General features: G+C 37.0%; 1 long non-coding RNA gene across 2 annotated transcripts; it reads right to left on the bottom strand.

Moving 5' to 3' along the window:
• Positions 1-246: 246 nt before the first annotated feature.
• Positions 247-3,226, bottom strand: LOC111915043 (uncharacterized). 2 transcript variants are annotated; one of them, XR_006186873.2, is made up of 10 exons: positions 2,603-3,226; positions 2,416-2,513; positions 1,708-1,765; positions 1,533-1,615; positions 1,266-1,452; positions 1,089-1,159; positions 924-1,006; positions 788-852; positions 558-695; positions 247-416 (listed from the first exon to the last, which is right to left on the bottom strand). It is a non-coding gene; the product is annotated as an uncharacterized LOC111915043 (long non-coding RNA). The 2 variants fall into 2 exon arrangements; XR_006186872.2 differs by having other exon boundaries at positions 788-1,006; positions 2,603-3,222.
• Between the last annotated feature and the right edge of the window lie 7,256 nt (positions 3,227-10,482).

Here is a 10,482-nt window from a genome sequence, read left to right as displayed (position 1 = left end):
AAAATCATTTGATTTTAGGAAATGTTTTAAACTCCAAATGTGTGGAAAATACTATGCAAACATAGTTTAAAAATACTTCAAAAGATATATGCGGAAATAGATCTCAAAATCCAAAATAAAGTTGTTTTTTTTTTAAAAAGAGTAAGTAGTAATCATTCTGTAACATCCTTATTCCTGTCATGCAATTCAAATATGGTTTTAACTAGGGAAGAATCCCGCTTTGCGGGGTTGGATACGTCAAAGAAATGGACAAAACGGAAAGATTTTATTAAGTTACAATACCCGATATTAAACAATTGAAAAAAATGACAGCAATAAATTGCAAATCCAAAAGCTGAAAGTCTTGTATGTGATGTCTTTATCCTTCACTTTAGACATGAGAAATTCAATTATATCTTTATGTGTATCAGCTCCAACTGCAAATCACAGTTAATAAGTTATTAGTTAGTTCACATTTCACAAAAACAAATCATATACAAATATAGTGGAGAATACATCTCTCTAATAGAAGTATAAACTAACAAAATTACATATCTTCAGAGTGTTATCATTTTCACCTGAAGCCAACTTCTGAACAGGGTCAAACACACCATACCCGTAGTAAAACACAAATGAATATCCTTTTTAAGTAAACCATCACCCATTACTTGAAACATTTGTTATTGCTACTTTTCCCAACTCTTCTTTTATTCTTCCTGTAACAACAAATCAACAATTTACAATGCCATTTCAACTATAACTTTTACCATATTGCGTGGAATTAACAGAGAAAAAAAAGAAAATTTACCTTTCCTTTAAGATCATCACTTGGTAGCTGATTAAGCACTTCTGCTTGAGACTCCATGGTTACAACTAACATCCAAAAAAAAGTTTCAAGGGCATTCATGTATTTTGCTTTGTTTTAAGATAGAAAGAAAGGGAACCTTTTTCTTTCATGTTCTCAAATGCTGAAAGAGCACTGCTTGTATTCACATTCACCAACATTTCACTTAGTTTTGTTGCAGTTCTATACAAAAAAAAAAAAAAATCCTCAATTACATTAACTCCAAGAAAAAAAGAGAAATAAAAGTTGAAGGATGAAAACAAACTTTGCTGACTGTGCACGTGCTTTAAGAGTATCTGTCTTTGACTTAGCCTATTGTATCATGCTTTCTAGAATCTGTTAAGAGAAATGTATACATTTAGAAATAAGCAAAAATTTCAGATCTTGGAAACAATATTTAAAAAGAAATAAAAGATATATTTAAAAATAAGGAAACACGCACCCGAGCGTTATTCACCAAATTTTCTACAACGCTTTTGTGCTGATCAAGTTGAGTCCTCAAAGAAGCTGCATTGTCCTAAATGTCATTTCAGATTCATATTCGTCATGGTCTGATGCATCCTTCTTAAGACCTCCAAATGCAACCGGATATGATATTTCCTTCTTTTGTATAAGCACAAGGGTAAATCCTTGTGAAGAGAACAGATTCTTTTTTATGATATAATCATATAACCATAAATTCTAAAAGTAAAATTACAAAAGATTTTACCTTGGTGATAGATTGTTGGGATGATGAGTGAACATCAGAGCACTCTAGCTTCAAGATATCATACACTAATATCCCTACATGCCCTATTAAATACAAAAATAAAAGACCATTAAGAGAAATGAATTATGATTTTATTTATATTTAGAAATTAGAAAATAGAAAATAGAAGACTTACGTGTTTTTTTCTACTGCCACTTCCCACAATGTACCCATCTGATTCTTGACCACATCATCTGAAAGAAAAAGATAAATACTTTTCAAGAATAATAAAATCAAATTTAGATAATCAGATAAATTAAACACACACACACACACACACATCGTATCAAATTCAAGAGAGTACAAATCATTCAAAGACCTAGACTTTGAAGTTCTTCCAAACACAAGAAGCAATTTATCATCATACAGTGCTGCAACATGCTTACATTTTGAAGAAGGTCCAAGTCCCTTAAAAAGTGAATAAGTATACCTATAATTTATGTGGGTATGTGTGTTAACAACAAACAATCAACAATCAGTTACCTATCTATCGGTAAGAAACACATTCAAACTGATATCCATGTTGTTGAAAATTAAAATCCTCTTTCTATATAATCAATTCACATGTTTCATTAACCATAATTCTTTCCCAAATGGCATTTTATTCACGGTAATTTCATCAGAAAGATTGGAATTGTTAACTAAAAAAGAAACCCTAAAACCGGGGATCAATATGTAATGGCATATTAACTCCATGGACTGAATTAATGAAAATTGGATGTACTAATAATCGATTTCTAGGGCAAAAAATAATCGATGTGTTACTGAGAATAGAATTTCAAGGGAAAAAAACAATCGATCTATTTATGAGAATCTATTTTCAGGAAGGGAAAAAAAAGCTTACCAGCAACCCGGAGGTTGGCGTCGTTGTCAGAGGTCGGCGTCGTTGTCGGAGGCGGCGAAGCTTCCGATGGCATCGTCAATCGTGAAGATAGCAGACGACTGTAGATCAAAGAGGTAGAAGGAGAACAAATTTTATTTAAGGCTTCAATCAGTCTAGGGCTAAATTTAATAGTAGAAGATGGACTTACCTGAAGTAAACGACTTCTAACCATAGATTAAGACAGACTAATACACGGTGGAGGTTGCGATTGAAGGAGTTAGGAATGAAACTGTAAAGCCATCAGCCAAACCACCAATGGCGCACATTGGAGAAAGTAAAAAACTGGGTCCATAACCGAATTTATAATTGAGATTTTTGCAAAAGGGAAGGACGATCGGAAATCGGAATACATTTTGACGGTGGAACAACTCGGTCGGTGAAGGGGAAAGGATTTATTTTTATGTTGGCCGATGATGAAACTGAAGTCGAAGAAGCAGTGGGTTTAACTGAGAAGATGAATGGAGAGGCGATGAAGTCAAAGATAACAGAGAGCTGAGGAAGGAACAACCTCATGGAGAATATAGATGAGATGTAAAGGAGAAGCGGTGGTGGAGTAGATGCGGGAAACGGAATTGGATCTTATTGGAGGAGACATCGGTGAAGAGTGTAATCTAGATCACACAGGGAGACATGTGTGTTGAAGACAACAATGCAGGCATATGAATCACCTCCATGTAATCCGAGACGATAACACGTAGCAATTTTGACAGTATCTGATGACTAACACCTAACACATTTGGCAACGACGAAAAAAAACTCCACCAATCACAGGGAAGAACTGTTCAAGTGCACCTTTAAAATTAGTAAGTATATATAATTTGGATATTCGTTGAAATCTGAAATTTGGAATTATTTGCAAGGAAGTGTAGCACACTTCTTATAGGCGCGACGTGCTCAGAACCATGGGTTGAACAACTTTTTAAGGTTTTAGGGATATTTAAACATACTTAAGCCTCTGGGGTTGGATCATTTACAACATCCCTAACCCCTGGAGCGTGTTTCGGGAAACCTGTGACATCTCTATTTTTACGGCCAGAAAAGACCGGTTTTGTTTATGTTTTATATAAATCAGTGTACCTCTTTTAATAAAAATGTTGCGGAATTTGTTCCCAGTAAAACATGATAAATACGTTATCAAAACATTTCCGAAGAAAAGTATTTTTATTCATTTTAAAACATTTGGTATGTCATTGTCAATGCATAAACATAAGCATAAACAGAACTTACATTCATTATCACTAGTGATTTACATCTTCTTAAACTCTCAGTGTAATGTGACATCATAACAACACCTGTGATATAAATAAACTGAGTGGGTCAGGTTGGGAAACCTGGTGAGTACATAGGGTTTTCAACCCACAATAATATAATTATTATGTTTAAACAATTAAGCAATCAACCCAATTACACATCCCCATTATCTTCTTTATTCTTAAGGATCTACCCTAAGAATCAGCTATTTCTCGTTCACTCATTCCTAAGGAATCGACACAAAGTCCATCGTTGCCACGGTTTACATAACGGGCACTAAGTCTGCATAGTTGCCAGGGTTTAGGCATCAAGTCTGCATGATCACCAAGGTTTAGGCATCAAGTCTGCATGATCACCAGGGTTTAGGCATCAAGTCTGCATGATCACCAGGGTTTAGGCACCAAGTCTGCATGGTCACCAAGGTTTAGAGTACACCGGGTGAACACATCGTTCACAACACCTACAGGTCGCGAGCCTGCTAGTGTCCCACTGGACTATCTAGAATAGTCCATGGTTGTCATCCATACTCTGCTGAATGGCGGGGCCATCATTTGGGAAAAAGGCTTCTCACATCGTCCACCTCTCACCCTCACCTCACGGTCTATTTCACCTCTCAACTCATCATCCAACTCATACTCCATCTATTACATCTACCCATGTTATACCCCAACATTATCGTAGATATAAAATACATATACAGTTTAAATCATTTAAAACATGTATAAAATCGTTCATCCAACATAGACAGCAAGTATTCAGACAATATGCACACATAGCACGTAATTTATATTAAAATACTTCATATCTATGTGTAAGATGAAAGTAACTATGCACTCACCTGGTAAGGTGGTGAGTCGGCACTCGGACAACACTTCGTTATTTTAAAATAATTATCCCTTGACGAAACCTAATATCATTACCACTAGAGTTTAGTCTAACGTTTGGCGAGACTAATTAATAGTCTAGCTATTATTACTATTATATAAACATTAAAAAATACTTATATAACCCATAATAATAGCCCAAATACTCCTTATAAGGTCCTAATAACATTACTATACTGAAACATAAGCTATACTAAAGATAGGGTAGGCATAGCTCACTTACAGCGGACTTTCTCGAAAACCGGGCTTCGTTGGAGCAGCGTTCCCGAGCCGAAAGTCCCTTTTTCTCGGGACTCTAGGAGCCTCGGGGCTTCCTTCGGGTGCTAGGGATGTTCCCTAGGCTTTTTAGGGGGTTTGGGGGGGGGGGGGGGTTAGAGAGAGAGAGAGAGAGAGAGAGAGAGAGAGAGTTTAGAGAGAGAAAGTGAAGTTAGGAAGGTGTGAAGAATGAGGGAGCCCGACACCTCTATTTATAGGCTGGAAAATAGCTCTACTCGTCGAGTAGGTTCTCCTACTCTTCGAGTCCATGCCGGGTGTCACCCTCTGGTGGCTTGCCTTGGGGAGAAAGCCTTGGCCCTTATTCAGCCACGTCACCCGATTTTGCACAGCACCCTGCCGATTTCTAAACCCTGTAACTTTTGCATACAAGCTCCATTTTCGACGTTATTTATCGTCACACGTAGGTAAAAACAATATCTAAAACTTTGATTTAGACTCCATTGGCTAATTCTCGACCGATCTTAAATTTAATAGTAGGAGGAGATTAGACTGCTAAATGACAGCGAAGAATTCGTAACTCCCTCATACGGACTCCGTTTTCATCTGTATTTTTACCGTTGAGTTCCTATTAATGAGATATTCAACTCTCATTTAGGTCGCTTAAGCCAAAAATCGCTCGAACTAAAATTCGAGTTTCAGGCCGTGCACTGCTAAGCCGAATCTTAGAAAATCATAACTTCCTCATATGAAGTCAGATTTGGGAGTTATTTTGTTTGCATGTTCTCGTTTTAACGTATACTACAACTTTTGTTTAGATCACTAAGGCTAAAAAGTCATCTATCTTAAATTCACTATCTACGTCTCCCGTTGTCGTGCCGGTTTTGCCGAAAAACTTTGACGAGCCATAACTTCTTTGTTATAACTCAGATTTCGGCGTTCTTTATATGTACGGAGCCATTGAGACATATTCTAAAACTTAGTTAAGATTATTTATTATAAATAATCTTTTGTCGAAAAGTCGTTTTCGACCCCTATTATCTCTAAATTGACTAGCCCGGATCTACGGACGTTACAAAACCCTAGCCCATTTCCTCCTATTTTGAGCTTGATTCCACCTTGAGAGCTTATCTTTATTTTATTTGTACATGAATCTTGAAGATCAAGATTTCCTTTAGAGCTTTGAAGTAGAGAAGAAGTGTAGATCCATCATTTTTGTACCTTAATTGGACCTTTGTGAGTATAAAGCTTCAAGCTTTCCTTCTTATTTGCTAGATCTTGATTACTGTCCCTTTTATACATTTTTGGTCCCATTCTGGTGGTGAGCTTGGAGTTGAGATGACTCCAGCTCCTTTTAAACACTTAGGGTTTTCATATTTGACCATTTGGACTTAGAAAGTTGGTTCTTGAGTATGTACTATAATCCATGAAATTTATGTGGACATTTTAGGTGTTTTTGATGTTTAACATCGAGATCTTCGTTGTTGTGGTATGTATTAATGGACAAATGTAACATCCCAAAATTTGCAATAAATTTGAACTTTTTAAAACAACATAAATCATCCATTTAATATATTTTATTCAAAATAAATGAAATACCAAACCCCAAGATTGATTATGTTTCCAAACATTATTAGTTATAATTGTAAAATTTATGAAAAGACAACAAATTCAATATTAATTCCAAAAAAACCCGCCTCAAGTCAGTGTGTACAATCATGCCCGACCATCATGTGTACCTGAAATAGTATTTTTAAGGGAAAAGGGGTAAGCACAAAGCTTAGTGAATTCCACACATACACAATATCATATCATATAATCCTTACCCCTATACACAGATACAAACGGTATCATACACATAACCACACATGCATGTCAAAGAACAAATCAGTAACAAACATGCCCCTATTATGACACATTGGATAGGCCTGATCCCCCTTGCTCAGTACATCGAGCCCTTGGGACAAATTGGCTAAGCCCGATCCCCCGTACCCGAACCCATTGGGACACATTGGCCATGCCCGATCCCCCTTGCTCAGTTCGTCGAGCCTTTGGGACACATTGGCTACGCCCGATCCCCACTCGCATGCACCGAGTCCAACCATACATAACCCTCAATATGTGAGGCAATCCACTAGACTCTACCCCGCCTAGTAATACCCATATAAACAATACAATACATAGCACACACGAGCTAAATGTAAAGAAGATATAACACAACACGATGTAGTGAGGAACTCACCTCCAAAAGAAAAGTAGCCTCCAAAGCAACCCGAAACTCACTCGCACCTGCTTGCCCTTCACACTCCCTAATAATAATAAATTGAGTTGGTTTTAGTTATTAAATTTGTCTTAATTATGAATATAACTAATGGGAAAATTTTCCAGATTTCTACATAAACATTAGGGTTTGTTCGGGACCTGTTTTCACCACCTTAAACTTCATATTTTTCGAAAATGTATCATATGGTTATAGATTAGGTTCTTAGCTTTAAAACTAGTATTCACACACCTCCATACGACTTTTCTACGATTTATGGCGAATTTTACAAAACTGCCTCGCATAACAGATCATTCCGGACCAGTCTGGATAAATGGTCATTTTTAGTCTAGTTAGAAGCATTTCTGGCCTTTGGTCAAAACTAATTAAATGAAGAGGACTCAAAAAAGAAACTCTGGGATTTGGTTTCGACTAAAAAGGGTTTTCCATAACTGAGATATGACCTTTCAAAGACAGGGGAAGATTAGGGAAAAATCCTGAAATCACAACTTTGACTTTTTAGGGTTAATTTGACATCTTAACCCATTAAGGCCTATCCAATGAGGCTTATTATCAGTCAAATGAGTTCATAACGGTAGAGTACTTCATTGATACAAAATTCAATGAAAATCTCAACCCCTTTTCTTGAGATTTCTTGCTTAAACATCAAGATAAGTACAATGCCTTAATGGTAAGAAAACCAACTAAGGTTTAAGGTTTGGGACCAAAACAACCCATGTCACCACTAAGACCTCAAACCACCTTGAAGCATCACTACCCACTACCATGGTGTCAGTGGTGGCCGGCGGTGGCTGCCACCACTGTGACATCCCCAAAATCTCGGCCAGAAAAGACCGTTTTCATTTATGCTTTTTAAACATTTTCAGAGTAAATCCTTTTTAATTTTAAAAGAGATGTGGAATTTGTTCCCAAAAACAAAACATGATAAAATAGATATTTATCAAAACATTTCATATAGAAATATGATTTCATTTCATAATCAAAAGTCGGGATGTCATGTTTCGATACAGATCACAAAGCATAAACGATAACATTACAAGTCATTCAACAAATATATACATATACAGACTTGTAAACAAAACAACTTGATGATTCGTCCATCTTAAGCTCTTGCGCCACTTCCTGTAATACAAATAAACTGAGTGGGTCAGGCTTGGGAGCCTGGTGAGCATATAGGGTTTTCAAACCCACAATAATTATATTTAATTTCAACAATCAACAATAAACCCGATTACCCATTCCCGTTATCCTCACCTTACGTTCCTAAAAATAATGTCTATTATAAGGAACCTAATTCAGGATTTTCATCGGGACGGACATTACTGCAGAGGGGCTTCCTCAACAATAAGTGACCTAAAGGCAACCATGTAGGGGATAGAGTACACCGGTGAACACGTCGTTCACAACACCTATAGGTAATGAGTCTGCTAGTGCTCCACAGGATAGTCTAGAATAGTCTGTGGTCGTCATCCATACTTTGCTGAATGACTAGAATAACACCAATAACACCGAAGCCTCTCATCTGTTTATTTCACACCAATTATCTACCCATGTTCTACCCAACATATTAGTAGATAAAAATATACATTTTTATACATTGTTTAAAAACCTGTATAGCATGCTTTAATCAATACATATTCCACATAATAGATGAGGCATACACACATAACACATATTTCATAGAGAATATATCAGATCTATGAGATAGAAGAGAGTGAATATACATTCACACATATAACAGCAAAATATATACACATAGCACGTATTTTATATAGAATACTTCATAATATTGCGTTGGAATGAAAATGACTACACACTCACTTCCCGTATTCTCAAATACATTCAACGATTACTTGTATAATATCGTGTATTGAAAAGGGACTATACACTCACTTCCCGTATTCTCAAATACATTCAACGATTACTTATATAATATCGTGTATTGAAAAGGGACTATACACTCACTTCCCGTATTCTCAAACACATTCAACGATTACTTGTATAATATCGTGTATTGAAAAGGGACTATACACTCACTTGATCCGAAGAAGATCGGGCAGCACTACGGCTTGCAGAAGTAGTAATCCTCAGCAGATCTGGAAGATCTCTGCAAAAATCGAACTTCTCGCGGGCAGAGCTTCGGCTCGGGAATCGCACTTCTCGGGATCTTCGGGATCTCGGGACTTGCTTCGGGGCTCGAGAATATTACCGGGGCTTCGGGGTACAAACGGCACGCAAAACAAGGCAAAGGCTAGAGAGAGAAGGAAGAAATTTGCAAAAGAACTAAGGCTGCCTCGAATCTTATTTATAGAGGCTGGACCTCGGGGTTACCCGGGGCGTACGCCTCGGATCGTCATGGCTTACGTATCGGAAGTACTCGAGTGCGAATGTCGTCATGCCTCGGTGTACGCGGGGCGTACACTAGTACGCGGGGCTTACTTCGGATGAGTCCGATGACTCGTCTTTGGATAATGCCGGGATTTCTAATTAAATTTAAATACGATTTATTTAATAAACTTCGGAAATTCATATCTTCTTCATACGAACTCCGTTTTCGACGTTCTTTATATCCACGCGAAAGTGAGACTACGCTCTACAACTTTTGTTTAGACTTCGTCGGCTAATTTTGAATTTATTTTTATTAATTATTTAAAGGAGGACAGGACAGAAAAACTTCGTTATAAATTCATAACTTCTTCGTCTTCGTTCTCGCCTATCTTTTCATCGTTTCACTACTAACAACGAGATCTTTGATTCTCGTTTAGATTGTTTTGGCTAAAAACCGCTTGATCTCAAATCGAGTATTCTGGCTGCATACTGCCCAGTCGAAACTTCAGAAATTCATAACTTTCTCATACGAAGTCAGATTTGGGCATTCTATATATATTCAGAAACCTCGTTTCGGCCACTACAACTTTATGCAAAGATATCGGGCATATCTAATACTTTAATTTTGACGCTTATTTTATTCTTAATTCATTAAATTATAATAATTAAGAAAATAAACACACAAATCACATAATTCACATAATTTACAAATAATACATTTTTATTATTTCAAATTGGAGTTACAAAGGTTAACCTAGACTATTACATTGCTAAAAATGGCAAGCCCAGAAACACGGGCGTTACAACCACCTTGGCGGTAGTGGTGGTGGTGAAGATTTCGCTTAAAGGAAGAAGAAGGATTAAATTGATTAGAACTTACTTGGATGAGAACCAACCCCATTGAACCCAGGGATGGTTTTACTTGGTGTCCCGGTGTGGCACCGGCAACACCTAGTTTTTCGGTATGCAATGGAAAACATTTCGATTTTTTTGGGTTTTTTGCATATTTTTCATGCACCGGCAACACCTCTTCAACCGTGGCAACACCTACTGTGTATTTATGCGTCCGTC

The sequence above is a fragment of the Lactuca sativa genome, chromosome 9, assembly GCF_002870075.4.
Source record: "Lactuca sativa cultivar Salinas chromosome 9, Lsat_Salinas_v11, whole genome shotgun sequence".
In the NCBI taxonomy this organism is placed as follows: domain Eukaryota; kingdom Viridiplantae; phylum Streptophyta; class Magnoliopsida; order Asterales; family Asteraceae; genus Lactuca; species Lactuca sativa.
Note: the sequence above shows the minus strand (reverse complement) of the source record. Positions and strands in the feature narration are given on the sequence as shown.